The 22,433-nt window shown below is 44.2% G+C and overlaps 1 protein-coding gene across 2 annotated transcripts in view; it reads right to left on the bottom strand.

The window, feature by feature from the left end:
* The window catches only part of LOC103047959 (neuronal PAS domain-containing protein 2-like), an 89,674-nt gene that overhangs the window by 42,930 nt on the left and 24,311 nt on the right, over positions 1 to 22,433 (bottom strand). Inside the window, exon 1 of one of the 2 annotated variants that reach the window (XM_088151692.1) lies at positions 18,963 to 19,011. The exons of the other annotated variant lie outside the window; for it this stretch is intronic. The gene's annotated coding sequence lies outside the window, so the exon portion shown is untranslated. Of the gene's footprint in view, positions 1 to 18,962; positions 19,012 to 22,433 lie in introns of those variants that run through there. 2 annotated transcript variants of the gene reach the window in all.

The following is a 22,433-nucleotide window of genomic DNA, read 5'->3' on the forward strand; positions in this document are numbered from 1 at the left end:
TGTGTGTGGGTGTGTCTATGTATGTATGTGTAATTATGTCTACGCGCATGTATGCATGTATGTATGTGCGTATATATCTGTATCTGTATCTATGAATGGATACACTCATACACACACTCTGTAGGGTGTCCCAAAAGTCTCAGGGCAATTTTAAAGTTTTATATGTGGTGTGTAAGAGTGTATATGTGATTATTTCATCCCTTCTCTTTAGTATTCATGACTTTGGTGTTCGAGTCTAGACTACCTCACAGGGCTGACAGTGGTCGCTAAGAGTCGACACTGACTTGATTGCACATAATCAATCAATCAATCAATCAATCAATCAATTCTATGCAAACTGGGCCCCATTCTGTTATATGCTCTTGCAATCACATCTCCATTAAAAAAAAAAAAAACGATGCCAGACTAGTTGAGCAACATAGGTATCAAAATACTGGTTGCACTGCCTGGGTGTGGTTAAAGATTTATTTATCCAGCCTTGCTGTTGGTGAAAGAAAACAAGGCAGAGTTCAGAAAGGGAGAAATAGGTGAGATTATGGGGTTCTTCTCGCTAGACAACTGATCTATTACTAGGAATGACCGTAATAACAACTCACAAAGCAAGCTGATGAACGGGGAACCATGCGAAGGGCAAAGCTCAGGACCCAATTAAACCCAAAGATTTAAGTTTTAAATACACTGAAGTGATTGTCCCAGCCTGTCCCTTGTGTTAACTAATCATACTTTCCAGTATTCCAGCAACAAAGTATTATATAGAGTCTCTCTCTCTTTCTAATCCAAACAACTCAAGGGATGTTGTGTTATCGTAGACAGGAAGGAAGTTGATCTTAATGAAGATAGGCAGGATTTATGGCCTAGGCAAAAGGAGCTGAAGCATTTTTTAAGGCCAGAACCTCCAGATCATGTTTGGAAGTGGCTCAGATAGACACTCCCTGCTTCGATGAACTATAAGAGGGGGAGGAGGTCCAGCACATTCAGACTTGCAAGATTCTGTCCTTATAGCCAATCTCAATCAAAGTAGTTTTAGCCTTCCTGTGGAGTTGATTCATGGTCTGGTCTACCTAGAGGGTCTGACAGTTATTCTGCTAAATACATGCATACATATAATTTTTCTGGGCTAACTCCCGGATTATCTGTTTCCTATGACATAAATACCAAACTCCCACATTATAGTTGTGATTCCCATATCATAGATGCCAAACTCCTGGATTAGGGTAATGCTCAGTATCTCATCAAGATCACACTTGCATGAAGGGGAGTTGCAAGTTGCAATGGGCAATGAAGACAGGCTACTGTTGATATTTCTGAAGATGGGCAGCTGATCGATGTCCAAGTGCAAATGTCCGAGCTGGAGAAATCTTTACAGGAAGCCTATATAAATCAGGGCTTCAGCTTCCAACATTATAAATCAAAATGTTCTAAATGCGCACAAATAATTCAAATTTGCAACCACACCTGTATTAAACCTCTCTGGTATTCAGTTGGCTTCACAGACAGTTCTTTGCAAGCAAGCAAGCTGTTTTGCCGATTAGAGTCACGTGATCCAAGGCACTGAGCTGGCCTTGATTGACCTGAAAAGCTCATCAGGGTTGGACGAGGTCATAAATTGGGTAGTAAGGCAGAAGGAAACCTTGGGGCTCTAAGTTAGACTGGAAAGTCAAGAAAAGATGCAGAAGTTGGTCATGGCAAAGCACTTCGGAGTTCTTGCCAGGAAAATGACAGAGTCCGCTAGGAGGTGAGCTCAGCGCAATGAGTCTTCGCCTACCCTTTCTCAACATCACACCTTCATCTTTGAGGGTTCGGTGGTTGGAGAAAAACAGGACAGGGAAGGAAGAGTTAAGGTCTCTCTCTCTCTCCAAGCCACGTTCCCAATCCGAATGAGCTCCAGCTTTTTTCTAAAGTTGTAACAATATCCCATTCTTTGGACAGAAGGAATTTTTTAGTTCTAAAAATCCATTCTTGAGGTGGGGTTTGCTCAGAGGATACAGCTTTGAAAATATCTATTGTCTCAGGACTTTTACAACCATGCCTGTATATTAGTCTCCCCCACTGATTTATTTTATCGAAAACATTTTTGGACCACCATTTATCATTATTAGTTTAGTGCAGTAAACTCCCTGAAATACAACTAAAAACTATTGTGTTTTTTGTGTCATATAGCTTTTCTTTAATAACCAACAGGGAGCCAGATGAAAAGAAGAGTTGGTCACTTCTGTATTTTGAATTCTATAGACCAGGGTTCCTCAACCTCAGCAACTTTAAGATGGGTGGACTTCAACTCCCAGAATTCCCCAGCCAGCATGGCTGGCTGGGGAATTCTGGGAGCTGAAGTCCACCCATCTTAAAGTTGCTGAGGTTGAGGAACCCTGCTATAGACAAAAGAATACACACATTTATTAATTCTGAACAAAATAAGTTTTGGCACTTGCTTTTTTTCAAAACCAATTCTTTCCATAGAAGGTGAGAGTGCAATTCTATGTGTCTTTACTCTGGAGTAGAAACACTTGAGGGGCCTTAGAAATTGAATAAAGAAATCAAAAGTAACCCCCATAGAGATCAGTGGCATTCTTTCCTAAACTAAGTATATATACGATTGCAGTATTAATCACATGTTTCTCATTACCACGTGGGTATTTTCCTAGAAGGAATATCTGGAATTTTGGGGGATTTAGGAAATCATTCACCAATTTCCAGACATATCTTCAATAAAAAAATTAGAGTGTTAGCCAATAACTTCAGAACTAAAGGTAGGACTCTGAACACAAGTATAATAACACCTAATTTGCCTTTGCTACAAATCCTTAGGGTTTAAATCTTCCACATAAATTCTGGTCAACTTGCCTCTTAAAGTGAATCTTGGCAAGGAAACATATGAACGGGTTTCACCACGCTTTTCAAGCTCTACACCTCTTATTTCAAGCAAAAATTTCAAGGGGCCATAAATGAGGCCAGGAGTCTGAAAGAACATAAGAGCCAGAGGCCTGCAGGTCACAGTTCTTCATTAACCCCATGGGGCTCATGAATCCTGAAATGACCCGGTTCACAGCTGAGCTCCACTTCATGGCCCAGTAACCTTCTTAATGCCATGGACATAATCTCCAAGCAGATGACGAAGTGGCAGGGGAGGGGGGAGAGCAGGAGGAGGAAATGGATAACTGAATCCCATACTGGGGCCCCTTCTTCCCAGAGATCTCTCCTGCAGTGATTCTAGCCATTTTCCCCTATTTTTTCCTACCCGTTCTCATTCAATTTGTTGAGAGGAAATTGGCTTTCAACATTCCTTACAAAGAGAATGTTGAACCAGGAGATGGCTAAAATGTGGTGGGACTATCCCATCCCTCGTTGTCTTTCCATCTAGCCATTACATCAAAGGGTTGTTCCTACCTCACCAGCTTCATTCCTTACAAACAAAAGAAAATGCATTCTATGGTGGCTCTTTTGGGGGGGGGCATTAGGAAGGGGGCCAGCCAACAAGTCTTCAGGATGGGGAGATGACACGACCATCAGTGACTTGGCCAACTCACATCTCTCTTTCTCTCTCTCCCTCTCTCTCTCTTCCAGGGTTTCTCAACCTTGGCAACTTTCAGATGGGTGGACTTCAACTCCCAGAAGTCCCCAGCCAGCTTTAAATTCTGGGAGTTGAAGTCCACCCATCTGAAAGCTGCCAAGGTTGAGAAACACTGCTCTATTCTAAGGAAGTTTTAAAACACCACAAACCTGTGAATGAGTTATTAAAACAGGAAGTGGTTTTGTTGGGAAAGTAAACTTTCAGGAAATTGGAAGAGCGTTTACTTCACAATATTAAGTTCCTATGCTCCTCTGAGATTGTATCATGGAGAGAGAATAAATAACAGAGCACAGCCTTGTACATTGACAATGGTGTAGGGACAGAACCGATATCTAAAGAAATGATAAGCACAGAAGAAAACTAGGACACATCCACAATACAAGCATCTTGGTTTTATATCAATTTATCTGTTGTAACTTCCTTCAAAGCATAATGGGAATTGAGCTTTGATGAACAGACTGGAGATTCTCAGTTAAGAATATATTATAGAAATATAATTTTCAGGGGAGAGAGGAGAAGCTAGGCTGGACCTATGGAACAAATATGCTTCAGCAGACCAAGTTTCCTAACCTCAGTGCCATTCTATACACACATTTGTTACAGGAACATCTCTGGTTCTCCAGGCAGAGACACCTGCCACCTTGAGATCTGTAGAAGACCTGGCAGGATTTAGCCTACGGGAGTGTGCTTTCTCTCTGGGGCATACCGCAAAGCCCAATCTTATTACCACCTCTGCTGCTTCCTGCACATTTCTAAGCCACAGTACCAAAAGGACCAACTCCAGATAAGTAGCTTGAGTGGAGTCAGAAGAACCAGTGATGAACTGGCCAAGAGCCTGGGCTATGTTGGATTAGAGGACAGAAAGACCCAGAAGAATGAGCAACCCAACAAGAAGTACATCCAAGAAGTTTTAAGGAGGGCCTAATGGCTGGCTTCTCCCCCAGCACCTACCAGCTTCCTTTCTGGAGGGCAGGTTCAAAGGAAAAGGAACAAGACACACTTGTATTCTAAGAAAGGGCAAGGTTGAAGCTCACCATCCAACAACAGCTGGGCTTTCTAAGAGATGAAACCTTTCACAGCTCTGTCCAAGATGCAAACCCCGTGGCTGTCAGTTCTTCCAGTTTGGAACCCATCAAGCACATTTGGTTGATTCTGCTTAGTGCTATTTTTATTCAGCCCTGACTAATCTGATCAAGCCCGTGCGTGGCTTATGATTCAAATCTCAGTAAGTGTTTTTCTTTTCTACCCCAGATATTTCAGGCCCGCTTGTTTTCAAGTGCAGTTGACAAGTGCCAGGGGTTTACATTATTATTACAGAGCTTATCAGTTGGAATTCAAAATCTGTACATCTCCAAGTGGCATGGTAATATTCCACCCGGGGGGAAAAAAACCAAGGAAAAAAATGGATTATTTCCAGTGAGTTCAATGCAGCAGACATTGCACTCAGATCTTTCAGGGACTGCAACATCAGGGATGTGTGAAGCAAATAACCACGCATCTTATATATGCATGCTATGTATGAAAAGTGCCTGCATCATCGTTCTTCCTGGATGTGACAGAGAAAAGAGAAGTCTTCCATCAACCTGGCAGAGACAAGTGTCACTGGGTTCCTTCCCATCCATAACTTTCTTTATGGACAGTGGCCTGGCTGAAATCAGAAGCTTCTTGCTACCTTTTCTCCCAATTCTTACTGGGTTCACCCTTTCTCAGAAATTAGTATTTCTTGGGGAAAAAAAAGGTGAGTTTGTAAAATTATACATGAACTAAGGAGTTACAGAACTACAGTACTGATGTATACCCATATAAACTCATAAAGAATGTACAGAAGACCGTATATTTTAAAGGAAAAAAAATCTATCTAAAAGCTATATAGTGAAAAATAAGAAAATTCTTATGTTAAACTACTTCAAAGGAAAAAAAGAAGGGGGGTCTTTAAAGACCCTAAAAAAGAAAAAAGAAAAATGTTTAAAAGCCAAATAACTAAATACCTAAATAAGACTTTGACAAACACAAAATAATGCTAAATTACATCCAGTGCTAAATTTAAAAGAAAAAAAATTACCACTGAAAGAAAAAAATCAATGATCGAAATTATATAAATTGCTTCAATGTCGTCCTTATGATTCAATTTTTCAACAGCGAATTAAACTTAGATGGTAGAGCATCATCTTGTCCAGAACGGATTATTCTACCTGGATGCCTTTCCAAAATAAATCCAGATTTGCTAGTATGTAATGAAGAAAAGGTTTCAAAATCCTGGAAGATGAAACTAACTGAACATAGCCCCTATAGACGCTAGAGCGGCTTATATGCTCCCTTTCTATTCATGCGGCAACTGTCAGATGCTTCTTCCCTTGTTCACATGGAACGAGGCATGCGATAAACACAGCAAGTGAAAATATTGTGGGCAAAGGAAATTTCATCTATAACATGTGGGTTATGTAACTCAAATGTCTTCAAAAAGCTACCAGAAACACTCGTAGCCCAGGGCTAACTCCTCCTCCTGCATTTCCGTTCAGCCAACTCTGAAACGTGTAGGGAGTAACAATCAGGGAATATACCAAAGACAATCATCAGGGAGTGTTTCTTGCTCCTTAACCAGCGACATTATCGCATCTTTATGTCCTCTTCTTCCTTTTTTGGGTCTAAATGTTTAGCCGTACTTTCGAATTAAAATTTCAGGTCAGTAAATAGGCTAGGGGGTGGTGGTGGTGGTTCACCCAGCATCAACATCTAATCACTGTTGAGTCCATCCAGGCCAGGCCACAAGCGATTGCATGGACAAGGGTAGATGCAGAGCCCATTGCTTTATCAACACCTTCTAGCTTCTTGTTTAATTGCAAAATTGAGGTACGGAGATTCTTGACAAGTGCCAGGTCAAATTAAAAGTTCTGTGCTCCGCTCTGTGATTGGGAATAGTTCCTGACATAAAAGGGTGGCTCTGGAGCTGGAATAAAACATGGGATGCTGGGATAATTTGCAAATACAAGTACTGTATAAACCTATGTGGGATATACCATAGATCAAGGATTCTACAACCTCATTTGGATTTCTGTTGGTTATAGCTAAATAACCATAAGCCATAAATTTTTGCTGGTCTATTGACAATCATTCAGTAATCTAGCAATACAACCTGTCCTATGTTCTTCCCAACCCTGGTTTGAGCCCAGACAAACTTAGCTCAAACGTAATACTAAGGATAATAATGATAATGCTAGGAGGTCAAACCAGTCAATCTTAAAGGAAATTAACCCTGATTGCCCATTGGAAGGATTGATAATGAAGCTCAAGCTCAGATACTTTGGCCACCTAATGCAAAGAGAGGACTCTTTGGAAAGGACCCTGATGATGGGAAAGATGGAAGGCCAAAGGAGAAGAGGACGGCAGAGGATGAGATGGTTAGATAGCACCACTGAAGCAATGAGCATGAAACTGAACAAACTCAGGGAGGCAGTGAAGGACAGGAAGGCCTGGCGCGATATGGCTCATGGGGTCACGAAGAGTCGGACACGACTTAACGACTGAACAACAACAACAAATACTAAGGATCATGTGGTATACTCTGAGGTAGTATTGAGCACAACCCAGGTCACTAAACCTGGTCCAACAAATTACAGATGAAACATCCCGGTTTAGCATTACATATGAAAGCATTTGAAACTTCATGGAGTTCTTTTAGATGACCTGCAGTGAAATGGATCAAAGATCCAACTTAGGTTATCAGGGCAGCTTGCAATATTCCTACGTGCAGATGTTGCCAGCTGGGCTCCAGAAAACATTCAACAATTGAGATGAAATGAAACCAAGAAGGTTGAACCTCAGATAGTATAAGGATACATTGCCAGGCCAGTAGATAACTCACGGAGCTGTATGCCAATACATGCGCTGAATGACTGGTGGAAAATGCTGGAACAGAATATGGTACCCAGTGCTCAAAGCAACATCATATTCCTAGTCCTATGCAGTTAGGTCTAAATTGCTACAATCCATTTGTTGAATTTGGCAATAGACTTTTTTTTTTTCAAAACAACATAAGCTCCAAATAATAAATGGTCACTTTAGAAGTATGTGTCAAATCAAAGGAACCTCTTTATCTCAAAATACAGAGCGGCGTATGTATACTTAAAAGGTTGTCTTATAACATCTGCTAACTTGACCTGAATTAACCTTTTGGAACATAAGAATGGTCATCACCACTCATTATACAACTTGTGATTGTTGTACATGCTACATAACAAATACCTTGGGCTTTAATGTGTTTAGTTTAAAGTATACATATCTTTATTACTACAGCTCCTTCGCTTGGCACTTAAAGAAACAAGTAAACTAAGAAAATATATGACTCAGCACAGAGAGGGCTTCAACAGGATCTACTCTTTGTTTGTTTAATTCATATATGCCAATTTGCAACAGAACGTGCGGGTTCCCATAGCCCAAAACTGCAACTTTGGGCAAGAGAGAAGAACTTGCATTCTAAGGTGGGGCTAGAAACTGCCCACCTCCATTACAATTTAATCACCAGATCTCCGGGTTATCAATCTGGAGACACTTTCAGCTATGCCAGGTATTTTAAATTAGATCTTTTCTCAAATCCAGAGATGCAGGAATTCATCCAGAGCGTTTAATTGTCCAAAAACGTGTCCCACCCCCAAATTATTCCTCCCTTTGACTGAAGAGAATCCATTCGTTCACTTGAGTTCGGAAAGAGCTAATTTATGTGAATATTCAGCCATACAGCACTGTCAAGATCAATGAGTTAGTGGACAACGAAGGCATAGCAAGGAGCCAGAAGCAGTAGTTAAAAATGTATGTGACCTTTAACTAAAGAATCCCAGATTCTATAATATCTCACATGGTTAGAGAAGGAAACCTAACTTAGCATCTGCCCCCTTTTCTCTGCACTCTGATTCCTGATTATCAATTCTGTGGGCTGGTTGATGGCCAAGTAAGATGTGCATGAAGTCCAGAGCAGCATTTAATTATTTAGGTACTGTTTTATTGGAGAAATCAAAGAAATAGACCTGGCTTTCTGTTATAACCATGTAACTCTGAACCTCAGCTTAGCTGGAGGGGAAAAAGAATACTGGAATGCACCGAAAATGTTTCTGACACCTAGTGTCCAGATTTAGATCCAATTCATACAACCAACCACTTTCTGCTGAACCTCTGTCTACTGCAGAATTCAATTTATGGTCAAATGGTTGGCCAAACTTCACAATGAATGCCTAAGAAAGCATGCCACAAGAAGCTGACTTACTAAGCCATCTGTCTATCTGCTTCTACCACCTCCCCCACCTCTGACCTGGGGCTGCCCAGATGAGTTGCAAGACCATTCCACCATCCCCAAGCAACAGAGCTGCACTGACCATTAGCACATTCCCAAACACCAATCCTTTCCAGCATCATACAAAGATGCTGAATGTAAACTCTTCCTTTTTCAAAGAGAGTTTAGGGACATAGGGACCTGCCACATCAGTTACTAGCCATAGTTTCTTGCAAGTCATAATATGTGTTGATGCTTAAGTACAACCAAACATAGAACATTATGCTTTAGCATAAGCAAGTGAAAAAGACAGTTCTTCAGCACTCCCTTTCTTGCCTCCTAGAAGGGTGGCACCAAAAATATGTACTCTACTTTTTAATTGGGGGAAGGGGTAGGTTAATTCAAGAAGCAACATTTATTTATTCATTTAATCAATATATATGGCTACCTAACTCGCAAATTGAGATTCTGGGAGGCTAACATAAGATTAAAATCAAATACAAAAAGCAACAGATAAAACAACCAAGAAGTATGATGCAATCAAGGCCAGCCTACAATAATTCAGTATCAAACCAATACAGATGGGCTCGTCCACCACCCTGGCCCAATGCCCATGGGAAAAGCCAGGTCTTCGTGACTTTACAAAAAGGCAGCCGGGTCAGGGCATCTGAATCTTGGCAAGTAAGTTGTTCCAGGCAGTGCAACAGAGAAGATACACCTCCTAGGTCCCACCAGATGACACTGTTTTGTAGAGGAAACCTAGAGCATCCTACCGTTGTTGGATCTTGAGGGATGGGCAGATTCAACTGGAGATAGGTGGTCCCAGAAGTAACCCAGGGGCTACAAAATCAAGCCCTAATCAACTCCAGTCTGGAATGAAACCCTCCACATGCTGTCCAACATCTGAGAATCTCAGGTCAAGAAAAGCAGCACTCTTTCCTTAGCACAATATGCAAACACAGTTATTGTCTTGATGGTAGGAGGTAACAACTTCCTGAATGTTGGAAGAACATTAACAACAGTGACCAAGCTAATCTCCTCCCACTTTTTCCACTGATGGGCGTTGTTTAGAATATTTTGCTGCTTTTCAAAGTTAATTATGGGTTGTCGGGTTACCCAGCCTGACATACTCTGGTTGATATAAACTGTAATTGGTTTATAACACTCATGTGGCTTGTTTAAATTGATCAGTTGACATTATACACAGTAGGAAAAGTTGGGAAGCTTTTATAAGTTAACTGAACTTATAATCAAACATTTTAAGAGGAGCAGAGCTGGATAAACCACACACATACACAAAGTTGAATGCTGTTATAGAAAATGTAGCTGACTTCAAAGCATGAATATATGTCACCTTGAACATCAAAGCCACAAACAATTATCTACCTTAGCCTGGCCCAGAGTTCTTCCTTGTACAGTCATAAATAAAATTCAACTATTCTCTTTTGTTGTGGAATATCACTCCCAATGTTTTAACAGTTAGGTTGAAAACAGGTAAGTTATTTACATATTCACTTCTTCCCTATGTGATAATATCAGCATTTGGCATTAAAATTTTAAAAATGTAACAGGATAGATTCATCTGAATGACATGTGTTTTAAACACAGGTTGCGCAAATACACTAACAGCTTAACTGCAGAAGATGGAATCTAACTAAATTGGAGATAGGCAACCAGGGGCATTCCAGATGCTTTGGACTACAACTCCCACAATTCCTTGTCCTTGCTCACACTGACCGGGATCTGAACCCCAAAATATTATAAAAACACTAAGTTGTTTTCATCTGGCCTACATTTTAGCCACTGAGACAACATGAGCAGGAACTTCCCTTCATTTACTTCTACTTCCCAAAACATATGTAGCACCAGAAACTAGGACAGCCATATCTACAGACAGCAGGTAACCAGCCATGTCAAGAAACAGTCTCAGCAGCTGCTTCAAAAACTCTTCTCAAATGAATCAGTTTAGTTATCAACTGGCTCTATTAATCTTCCCCAATATGGGGGCACCCTCAAGATGGATGGATTTCATTCTCCATACTTCTCAGCAATATGGAGGTTGAAGTCGGTATCTTTGGAGCATGACCAAGTTGGGGAACAATAGGCCATACAGTCTAGCAAGTCATGATTCAACAAGACTTTTGATCTCTGGAATGGTTGCTTGGTCCAGTTTGCTCCTCACAGACGGTTCTATCACCTTTTAGCATTATTGCTCTTCAAGGCAATACTTTCCCACACAAACGTGTCCCAAATGGCTCACAGAAGAAAAACAGCAATGCCAATCAATGTATCATTGCAATAAACAGTTCCTTCTTCCCTTCCAGGTTGGCAGTGGTAGAACAGGTAACACCTGTGTTACCTGCTGAGTTTTAGTCATTCCGAGGTTGGCAATGCATGTAACAATTCAAAAGGGAGCATTTAAAAGATAGTCCCTATGGAGCTCAGGCCTGTAGAGGGTGCCTTCTAATCTAGGAGTGGACATTTTTCTGGTGGACAAGAGTGACCTAGCCCCCCATCCCAACAGCTGGAGAAGTAAGGTTGTGTCACAGTGCCAATGGACAGATGGTGGATGTTCTTCTTTCTAACCCAAAGGAAATCATGGCAAAGAGATCTGTGTGTCATCACAATGTCTCCAAAAAAACGAACAAAAAACCGACATTTGGGGGGGGGGGTGTTGTTGGGGGGGAGGGGGAGAAGCTGCAAAAAGAAAGATAGGATTAAAAATTAGGACAGATCCAGACACACACACCCCAAAAAATATCCCCGGTATGTCTCCATGAGACAGGCAGGTGGGCAACAGCTTTGAATATTGGTGACTGTTCCTTTCTAAGGCCCATCCTTCCTCTCTTTCGGTCAGGTGACCCAGAGCAAAATGCACGCACCTGTCCACTGTTTCCCAGTGTGCACAGACACACAGTGACACAGAGACGCAACTTTAGGGGACAGCAAAAACACACAAACAGATGCAGCACGTTTCTTTGACACACAGAAGAAAAGACAGAGGCTTCCTAATGCCACGGCTGGTAAAAACACTGAAAAGAATTTCAGAAGCCCCGTTCAGCCTGCGTCATCTACCTCATTTCATTTTCATTTCGGAGATTCGGGGGTACTAAGCCGACTCAGACATTTAAGGCCCCTTTTTTTCTGTAATGCGGCAAATAAAGCTGCCCAGGCACTGAATTTCAGCGGTACGTATATTAACTCACAGATATATTGAGCCAACGGATTAAACATCTGGAGATGAAACTATCAGTGCAGCACTCTCTGATTAGACATAATAGGCAAGGCATCTCTGGAGTGCCTCAATCAGCATATAGGTAACATGTGAAGCCGTTTAATATTTTGCAAATGTCAAGGTGGGGAATCTGATGCTTCCCTCACTCCAGATGTTGATGACTGACTTGGTTCACAGAATTTCCAAGAAGAATTTTGATTTAACAGTGGTCTGCGCATTAACTTGGCACAGTCTGATTCAGGGTGACTCAGATCTATTTCCCAGGAATGATTAAAAAAGAAATAGTTGTGGCTTTGAATCAATGGTGAAAATAATGAGGACAGCATTTCACTGCTTGCTCCTTACGAAATAGAAGGATTTTCTTTTTAGGCAACTGCAAATGCTGACCCCAGGTAGTCCCTACGCCATCCAAAGGGTTAGTGATGATTGCATTTTCTAAGAAGACCCTTTTTTAAAAAGGAAAACGGGAGGCAGCTGACAAGCAGGAGCAAAACAAATAAAGTTCACCCAATAGCTTTCTGGAGGTAAGAAAATTAGACTTCTTTTGTAACATTCTCTTTTGGCAAAGCTCTTTCCAAGTATTTCAAATTCTGTGTAAAGGACTGGTTATCATGTGTCAAATCTGGGCTTCGGGCTAACAATTTCAAGTTGTTTTCGTTTTCTAGCAAAAAGAGGAGGCGTTGCATAATCTATATATACAGTTCCTAAACATTCGCCAGTTGAGAACTCATTACAGATTTTGGCACCTTGCATCTTTCGTAGGTTCACTCCTTGTTCTTTTCTTCCAGGAAATTATCTGCGCTAGAGGTGGAATGAGTAACACTTCTCATCTCTCAATCTGGTAGAAGCATCGCGCACAGAGGCATAATAAAACCAAAAATAAAAGAGTGCCAAACCTCTCATGTAGTTAATATAGGAAGCACTTCTGCTTTCTACAAATATCACGGTAGGGAATCTGTTGCCCTCCAGATGTTGATGACCCACAACACCTGGCAAATCCAGCCAGCATGGACTAGATCAGAGCCGGGGAACCGGGTAGCTGTTTATCCGTTGCTAGACAAACACCCCAACCTCTTCGGGAGTTTATCTAGCAACTTATAGACAGCCACAAATTCCCCAGCTCTGATCTGCTAGATTTAACTACTGGGAGAAAAATGCCCTAGTTCCTCATTGGGGAGAAAACAGAGCGTACTTCCTCTGCCACAAAGGAAAAGCAAGTCTAGGCACACTTCATTCCATAAAGCCTAATAGGATTAAACAGAGTAGAGTCATCTTTGCACGGAACTACATGTAAAATAGGTTCACACACTAAGCCACATTTCTTTCCTTTCTTTTTAATGCAATTGGCTAAGTTTACACTCTACAAAAGAGAGCCAGAGTGGGGCAGTGGTTAAGGGGTTGGTTTGGCACTAGGGAGACCAGCTTTAGCTCCAGATGTTCAATGGGTGACTTTCAGCCAGTCGTTCTCTCTCAGCTCAATCTACTATAAGGGTTGGTGTTGCAGGCCCAAATTGAAGGAGGGAGTGTTATATACGTTGCCTTGGGGTCCTGAATGAAAGGTAGAATATTAATCAAATCAGTAAATAACACGCTATGCAAAAATCAAACAAGCCCACAGGAGAAAATGTCCTGTTGGCATCTGCAAAGCATGGTGTTCAATTCCTTGGGAACATTCCTGGTGTTTGGAGGCATCATTCAAAGAATTGCTTTTGACTTCTGAAGTTAAACGATTACTTGTTCTCATAAAAACCTGCCTTCAACCATTTTTAGAGGTCCTTTTCCCAATGCCCACTTCCATAAATCAAGAGGATGGCACCCAGGGATGGCTATTTCTTCAGTTTCACCCAGAAAACTGTCTTCCAAAGTTTTAGGCACTGGAACGAAGCAATTTAGTTGCCCAAGACTTTAATGAACATCCCCTTATAAAGGAACAGGTATTTTGATAGTTATTCATGCGTGGCTTTAATACTGAAAACCTGTCTGAAATTTACTACACCAAAGGTTGAAAGAATGAATTTATCAACAGATTAAAAACACAATTGCAAATACTTCCTCTAATACATCTTTCCTCTTTCACCTTCTTTATGTACTGGAGCTACATTTTCCATAATTCTTAAGCTGTAAAGATGCATTGAGTATAAATGTTCAGGAGAAGAGGCATTTTTAAGGTTGCTTTAGAGGTTTAGACTGCTGAATATTATCTAGTGCTTAAGAGAGAATCCTGCACACATTTATTTCTCTTTCAAACAGGAATCGCCAAAGCGAGGCAAAACCAACATTTGCTTCTTCCACAAAACACTTCTGCAAAGCTCTGTATGCAAAGAATCAAGAGAGGTAAGCAATACCTGTTGGAGGACTCTTCCCTCACCCAAAACTAAAGCCACAAGCCATATTTTTTGAGGTTACACCAGTACAATTAAGTACAGAATGTAAAAAAGCGCAATTCAAGATTTTCCCAACTTTTGCATCTGCCTATATAGTAGCTCCCAAGTTGATGCTTTAGAGCAGTGTTTCTCAACCTTGGCCAGTTAAAGATGTGTGGACTTCAACTCCCAGAATTCCCTAGCCGCTGGCTGGGGAATTCTGGGAGTTGAAGTCCACACATCTTCAAGTGGCCAAGGTTGAGAAACACTGCCTTAGAGTATAAAGCTATTGTAAAAGTTATTGTTCCTGCACAGAGAAGGAATACATCTAGGTTGAGACCATGCCATTTCAGAAGAGTTTGAGAAAACAGGACCAAATTCTCCTCTACAAAGGTGGGGAGAAAACTCTCCTTCAATGCAGAAAATTTTTAGCAAGACCATCCCTTTCAGGGTCTCCAATCAGAGGGAGTTGAAGTTGATTACTCCAATCAGAGGGAGTAATGCTGCTATCTCATAGAAACACGAGATTCTCTATTCCACACCAAGTCCATCTCTTCAACCTCGTTTTATCTGACTGAGAGTAGATTTCCAAATTTTCAACATGTAAAGGGAAGACTGCCAAGCACTGTTCTGTGCCTGTGACACTCTGCTATAAAACCCTGTTTGTTGACAATCGTGTCTCTCTAACAAGAAGCTGAGCTTTACAACCACTACTCTGCATTACTTCATGTATCCAGTAGGGCACGTTAAATAATCATGAGCTTAGAAGAGGAAAAATTGAACCGTAAAGTAAGCCACCTTCAGTACAGAATTTGGGGCACCTCCTAAGAGGTTGGCTGGGGAATTCTGGGAGTTGAAGTCCACACCTCTTAAAGTTCCCAAGGTTGAGGAACATTGGTATAATAGATTGACTTATTACTTGGGTACAAGGGAAAGAAGCTGATCTTCTCAGCTTTTGGTGGTGAGCTCAGATCTAACAGCTTTATAAGTAGAGGGCTGAAATGATCTCAGGGACATCCATGGGAGAGTGTCACAAAATCAAGATGGTGGCTGCAACCATCAAAGCCCTGTCCATTTTTATGGGTGTCCTGGTGCACACTGAAAGGGGTACGCCTTTGTACAGTCAAGGCTACCACCAAAACTTTTTTTACCACCTTCCCTGCAGATGGTTCTGATTTAGCAATGTCTTTTACCAACATCTGCTGGTCACCAGTTATGATTGTGGCCAGATGGTCGGTGTCCCGGAACAATCACCAAACTCTGGAAACTCCAAGCAATTTTGTGGCTTCCAGAAGGCATCTTTATTTTGGGAGACCTGGAAAAGGGTAGGGGGGATAATTGGCCACAATAATAAATATGGCTGGGGGTTGTTGTTTTGTTGATCTTTTTTTAAGTGACCCAGATCTAAGTCTGTCCTAGCCTCAGGGGGTGGCAATATCGAGCTGACCTTGGATGATCTCAAGAACTAAGCAGGGTTGGCTCTAGTTAATATTTGGATGGGGTCCAACTGGGAATGCCAGAGCTGCTGGCTAGACTGGGAATGTTTAAAAAAATGAATCCAGAGGAGAATTATATCAAACCATTGTTGAAACTCTACCAAGAAGGCTTCGTAGATACAGTCCCAAGGAATCAAGCCAGTGTCTACATGTTTATGTACACCTTAATTTTTCATCTCTATAGAGTGGCAGAATTTTAGCAGTGCAATTCTGCAGAACATTGGGCTGTCTGACACCCACAGGATGCCCACCTATGCTGTAAAGCATTATACAGATGGCTTGATAACCCCACTGAAGCAGAAGTCCACGACACAGCGTAGCCAGATTGGTTCAAATCACATGAACAATGGAGGGTGTGGGTCCTTCTTTCAAAATCCTAAAAAGCTAAGGATATCTGAAGTAACATTTGCTACCTGTATCAGCCTGCTTGCGTTTTGAAATTCTTCTGCTAAAGTTCTTACCCAAATATCTTCTTTAGCCAAACAAAAGAGAGGACTTTTTAATGACCTGCTGAACATCCATTATGTCTGCCTTAACATCATACATTTGCTTCTATTTAAGTTATCCAATATGCTTATAATTCAGCTCTTCCTGTTATCTTCTTCTATCTGGCAAAGTTCCATATACTGTGCACTGATGGTGCATTTATTACTTATCCATAAAGAATAAGTATTAAACACTACAGATTTTCAAAACACAACCCGTCCGTGTAGATCACCAAAACGATTTTGCAATCTTTCAATGGAAAAAAGAAGTTTGTTCCTTGTATAATGTAAAAAAAAAAAAAAATCAATGCAGTTTTTTCCCCCATGGCTTTGTATGAAACTTGTTTACACCGATTTTACTGTTAGATTTTAAAAAACAACTACTCTAAAGCTAAAATCTAAATCTGCAGCTTTTCTACCATAGGTCTACCTGCTTTGATGTAAGCCCAACTGAGTTCAATATAGTTTACTTTTAACAGAATCTACCGGGTTTCCTACAACCAAGTAAACATGTAGAAGATTATAGTTAGTTAATTAACTGGTAGATTAATCAGCTTTTTAACTGAATAAAAAATTAGCTAGGCAGTAGAGATTTAAAAAATGTTTAATTAAAATGCTAGGAAAAAATATGAAAAATGTATGTAAAAACATGCTAATGAACAGTTTTTGTAGTACAATTTTCTAGTCTTCCTGTTTGAAGAGGCACTGACATTTTCTTTTCTGCTGCACACAGGATGAAATGCCTCTCCTGAAAGAGTGCCTGCTGTGAAACATTTATGCATCATCTAAACACAAGTAAAGTGTGTGTGTTGGGGGGAGGAGGTTGGGGTTGGCATTAGAACTTATTTTCCCATATGTAAATCCATCCAGATTTAACTAGTTCAAATTCATCAGAGCAAAGCAATTAACATTCATAAAATTAGGGTATCGCTAATCCAGGGATGACCCTATCATAAACCCCAAAAATGTGTGAAAATAATCTCATAAATTAGGACCAGCTGCTGCAGGTATACAAGGACTGTTTTTAGGGTTGTCAAACAAAACAAACAGGTGGACTTCTGACATTTCAAAGTCTGAACAAATGGAACATTTTGTCTCATTAATTAGATCAATGCTGCTCTCCCTGCACAAGGCAAAATAAAGTCCATGTAATAAATAACTCTCCCTTCTTAGCAGACTGTACCGTTTGTAGGACGGTTTAAAGTCCCTGTAATTTATCCAGACACGGTTCCATTAGGTAGGCTCGCCAATAACTTCCAAAACACAATTTTGCCATGGGGGAAGGGGGCGTCCAAGCAAAAGGAGTACTCCTGTGTGTGCTTTGGTGGGCCTACCAAAACATGTTCCCCCTTGCAATTCCCTCCAGGCCCTTCTTCCCCACACATCATGCCTTAAGACTGGCAAAACTGGAACCCTGGCAGCTCTCGATCTGACAGTCTGAAAGGATGGGTGCTCTGGCAGATGGTAGTTATGACACCCCGTGAGTCACCTGGGAACAGCTTCATCGTACACTCCGAACACCACCCAGAAAAAAACAATCAATTGACAATTTTGGTCAGCCAATAATCAGAGATCTATCAGGTTCAATCAATGCCCGCAGCGTTCTCCCGACCAGTTTCTCTGCCAGATGGAATGATGACACCTATTTAAAGCTTGGTTTGGCGCTCATAAACAGGCTGCAAAATGAGGGTGGGAGGAGTAACTTTTTATCCCAGCGTCTAACTTTATAGGAAAGGTAGCTCAAACTGTTGCAACAGAATGTTCCTAATGAACTTCTTTCTGTCACCCTGGCCCCAGATCTATCTCAGCCCAAAGCAAATCAGTTTTACACCAAAGGAGGCACAGAAGGATCCAAAGAACCCTTTCAAGATCTTTCATGGTCTCCAACGTCCCCTGAGAGCCAGAATTACTTTCCCATTTGCTTATACAAAACTCTAAGGAAGCACATCCTGGGGGAGCAACTAACTCCCTTGGAATGCTTCTGTTTCGAGGTCCAGATCAGATCCAGGATGAGAATCCACCTGGGAAAGAACCCCCGTTATCCGTCCTGGGTGCCTTACGCTGTTCTTGACTTCTGATTCGGACAGCTGGGTGAGTTAAGAATTGGGTTATTTCTGGACTCTTTAGGCAACACGTCCCTTGAAATCACCCAGCTTTCTTTTGGTGAGGAAAGGGCTGAAAGCTTCGCCATCGAAGCACTAAATACATATATTTGCTTTCCTGCCAATAAGTTATTCCCGAGAGGTACTGTAATTATCCAAGAGGAAAACAGCTACCATAAAGCATTAAGGGTGTCAGGAATCACCTTACGCCCGAGTGAGGTTTTTTGTTTTTACAAAAGCAGCCCCAAATGCTTCCGCTGCCACCTGCTCGCAAAGAAGCGCAGTGCCAAAGTCCCTGTCCTGGCATCTGCCACTTGCTCCCAGCGCCAGCAGAGCGGTGCCCAACGCCCCTGGCCACCACGCCGGGGGTGACGATGGGGCCGGCGGGGGCGGAGGGCGAAGCACCGACCTGCCAAGCACACCGCCCCGGCGCTGCCAGCCAGACCTTACCGAGCTTCTCCTCTTCTTACGGAGACGGGCCACCGACAGCAGGAGCCTCCGATGCCGAGCCGAGCGCCCATAAAGCCAGCCGGGTCATCTTTGGGTTCCCTCCGGCTTCCCCGCGAGGCAAGCCAAACAACGCCGGACAAACAAACAACAAAAACTCCGAACGACAAAAGAGGAGGATAAAAAAGAGAGAGGACGAAAAAGCACCGGAGCACTGAGACCGTCCGGGAAGGGCAGCGGCGAGAGATGCCCGGGCACCGCCGGCAGGGAGCGCGGAGCCGCGACGGAGTTGGGAAACTCGCGCGGGCAGCGCGCTCTGCCCCGACGCGTTGTGTAACTCGCCGAGCCGCGGCTGCAGTTAGCCCGGCCTCCCTCGGCATCCCCGCCCGCGCGGGAGGGCGGTCGGGCGCGCGCGCGCCCCGGCGGGGTCAGCGGGAGCCGGGCGCGCGCCGGCCCGAGCCGCGCCGCACCGCGCCGCCGCATCTTCGGCACCCGGCGCCTCGCCCCCCGCGGCGGGGGGGCGCGGCTGGGGGCCGCCGGAGAGCCGGGCGCCTTCGGGAGCGGAGGCGGGCCGGGCGGCCCCGGCCGGAGCCGCCCGCGCGGGGGGGAGGAGGAGGAGGGGGAGGGGGAGGAGGAGACGCCGTCTCGGGCGGGGGGCAGCCTCGGAGGGGGCGGGGGCGCCGCTTCTCACCCGGGGGGGAGGGAGGCAGGGAGGGAGGCCGGGCGCGCCTCCGGGCTGGCGCGCGCCCGCTGCAGGGCGCGCTGGAGAGGCTGGCGCGGAAAGTAGGTCAGCTCCCGAATCGAGCCGGCCGAGCGGGAGGCGAGAGCGGGGCGGCGCGCCGGGGAGGCAGGAGCGCGCGCGGAGTCTGCGTCTCCGCGGAGGGGCTCTCCGCCCCGCCGCCTGCCGCCGGGAAGCCCTGCGGGGCAGGGCAGGCGGGCCGTGCGCCCTGGGCACAGCGGGCGCCTCGGAGCAGTCCGCGGATCCGGACTGACGCCCCCGCGCCTGCAGGCGTTCAGACCCGGGTCGGAGCGGCTCCGGACCGGACCGGGCCGTCCTCTGTGCCCCCTCCCCGCCCTCCGAAAGTTCCTGTCTGCGTGTTGGCGGGTGGGCGGCGTGCGCGACGTCGGGCCCAGCCCCGCAGTGCTCCCGGCGAGATTTCGGAAGCGCTCGCCGCCGCCGCCGCCGCCGCCTTCGCGGGCTGAGCCGGAGGGCCTGGGCCAAGGTCGCCCCGCGGCGGACTGAGGTCGCGGCCGCCCGCTTTCTCGCCTGGCGCTGCGCCGCCGCCCCGACCGGCTCGTCTCTCGCCTCTCCCCGGGCGAGCGGCGCGGCAGCGGCCCCTGCCAGGTCGCCCGCGGTTTGTCCGCCGCTCGGGTTTCGACTCGACGGCTTCTGTCGGGGACTGAGCGCCTCTGAGCGTCGTCGGGTCCGTCGGCATCATGCGCTGAGGCCCTCTCCCCAGAAAATAAGGCAGGCCTCCCGAATGAAAAATTCCCACGCCCGCTCCCCTTTGCCGAACCGAAATAAGGCCAGCCATCAGTCTAGGGTTAAAGTCAGGGCTCCAACCTGAAACAAAGGGAAGAACTAGTTCTCCGGGGCTGGTGCAAAGGGCACGCTCGTCCGGTGCCTCTCCGCAAGGGGCTGGTGCGGTAAGAGCAGCTTCCAGAGCAAAGGAAACCTCCCATCCCCTTTTGGGAATAGGAGGAACCCACAAACCTGCTTTTTCCATCAGTGCTAATGCACCTCCTTTGCATCCTCTTCTGATGGTGCTTCTGTTTACATGGAACCTTATTTAGGACATGGTTAATTAAAAGCGAAGTCCCCACTTAATTTTTAAAAATGTGGATTCTAGAAACAGGCTAAACCAATGGTTTTCAAACTGGGCCACTTTAAGACGTATGGACCTCAACGCCCAGAATTCCCTGGCCAGCATGCTGGCCAGGGAATTCTGGGAGTTGAAGTCCCCCCCCCCCCCCGGCTGAAAGTTACCAAGGTTGCGAAACACTGGACCAGGCCACTGCAGTCTAAAACTACATGTGCTCAGGAGATGCAGGGAAAATGATCCGTCACCTATTTTCCATTGTTCAGCACAACAAAGGCTGTTTTGCTATACTGTGATCCATAAAAGCACTTTAAAGGGAGGTCAGCATGGCTGCTTCATTGTGAAACAGGATGAGGCTCGCAGAACAAAACAACAGCTCTTGCGCCTAATAGTTGTGTGGAAGAGACAACCTTACAGCTGCACCTTGCTTCCAGAAACCCTTGTCCTTGCTGGCATCCGGCCACGCTCTTTAAAATATTTTAGCTAAAGAAAAACATGCCTGCAAAGCATCTATCAGCCTGTTTGGTAAACTTCAGGTAAAAAAAAAATTACGAGAAAAACATCAACACAGCAGACTGAAAATAATCCAGGCAAAGATACAAAGTAATTAAGCGGGCAATAAATGTCTCATTAAAAGCCACCGTTCTTTCGGAGCCTGATTCAAAAGAGGTGTTTGCACTGAAGGTGTAAAATCAGGACAGGAAAGTGCAGCTCGTTTGCAGATTGAAGGCTCTCCTCGGACGAGGAGTGAGGCGAGGCCAAGATAAAAGCTGCATTTCGTTTATTTGGATTCGCATTTAAATTTAATTAAAGTTAATACAATGCAGTTAGTATAACGATTCCTCGCAGAGTGAGTATTTCCTCCGTTCTTTCACATTCAACCCTTTGGTGGGAGTTTGTGGAAGGCGGCGAGAGCTGAAGTCAAGGGCATTTGAGGATCCCGTGCAGCCTTCTGCCTTGGGGTCTGGGTCCCCCCAGCCTGAGGACCACACCCATCTTCACATGCTACCTCTGAGACCTGCCCTCCCTCCCAGGGCGGGAGTTGTGGAGAGACCCCTGTTCTACTGCATTGTATGTTCCAAGACATTCTGTCCAAAATTAGCAACACTGATCCTTGGGCGATCAAGAAGCATTCAAAATGCAGGTCATTTTTATTTTGCCTTATGGTTTCTAGAAAGCTACCCGCTTACATTCCCTTTTCTAGAAGTAAAGCTTACTGAAAATCAGTAGAACCATTTCCTAAGAAAACGTACGTCCAAATGGCTGTTCCACACAACGCACAGGGGTCTCAACCTGTAGGGGCCGATGGTCACGCTTAAAATGTTGAGAGCATATTGTAGGCACTCTCACAAAATGGTTGCCCGGGTGCTTGTGGCCAATCACTAAATATCCATGTGTTGGAAGACAAAGCTGCAACCACGTATTTTTATTTTCTAAGGTCTATTTCAGGCTGAGAGGTGTTGAAAATGCAGGTTATACCTGAGGCTGGTGCTAGTGACCTTTCCTCTTTTTTTTATTTTTCGTTTTAATTTAATTGAAGGAACATCAATAAAACTAGGTAGATCAAGAACTTGGCAGGAGTGCCCAGGTGCCATGGCGGGTCCAGGCACTAAATCACAAACCGTAGTTAACAAGCCACAATGATTAAGTAAGA

This window comes from Python bivittatus, unplaced genomic scaffold, assembly GCF_059951505.1.
Source record: "Python bivittatus isolate LINGU-HERP-01145 unplaced genomic scaffold, Pbiv_v1 ctg000670_np1212, whole genome shotgun sequence".
In the NCBI taxonomy this organism is placed as follows: domain Eukaryota; kingdom Metazoa; phylum Chordata; class Lepidosauria; order Squamata; family Pythonidae; genus Python; species Python bivittatus.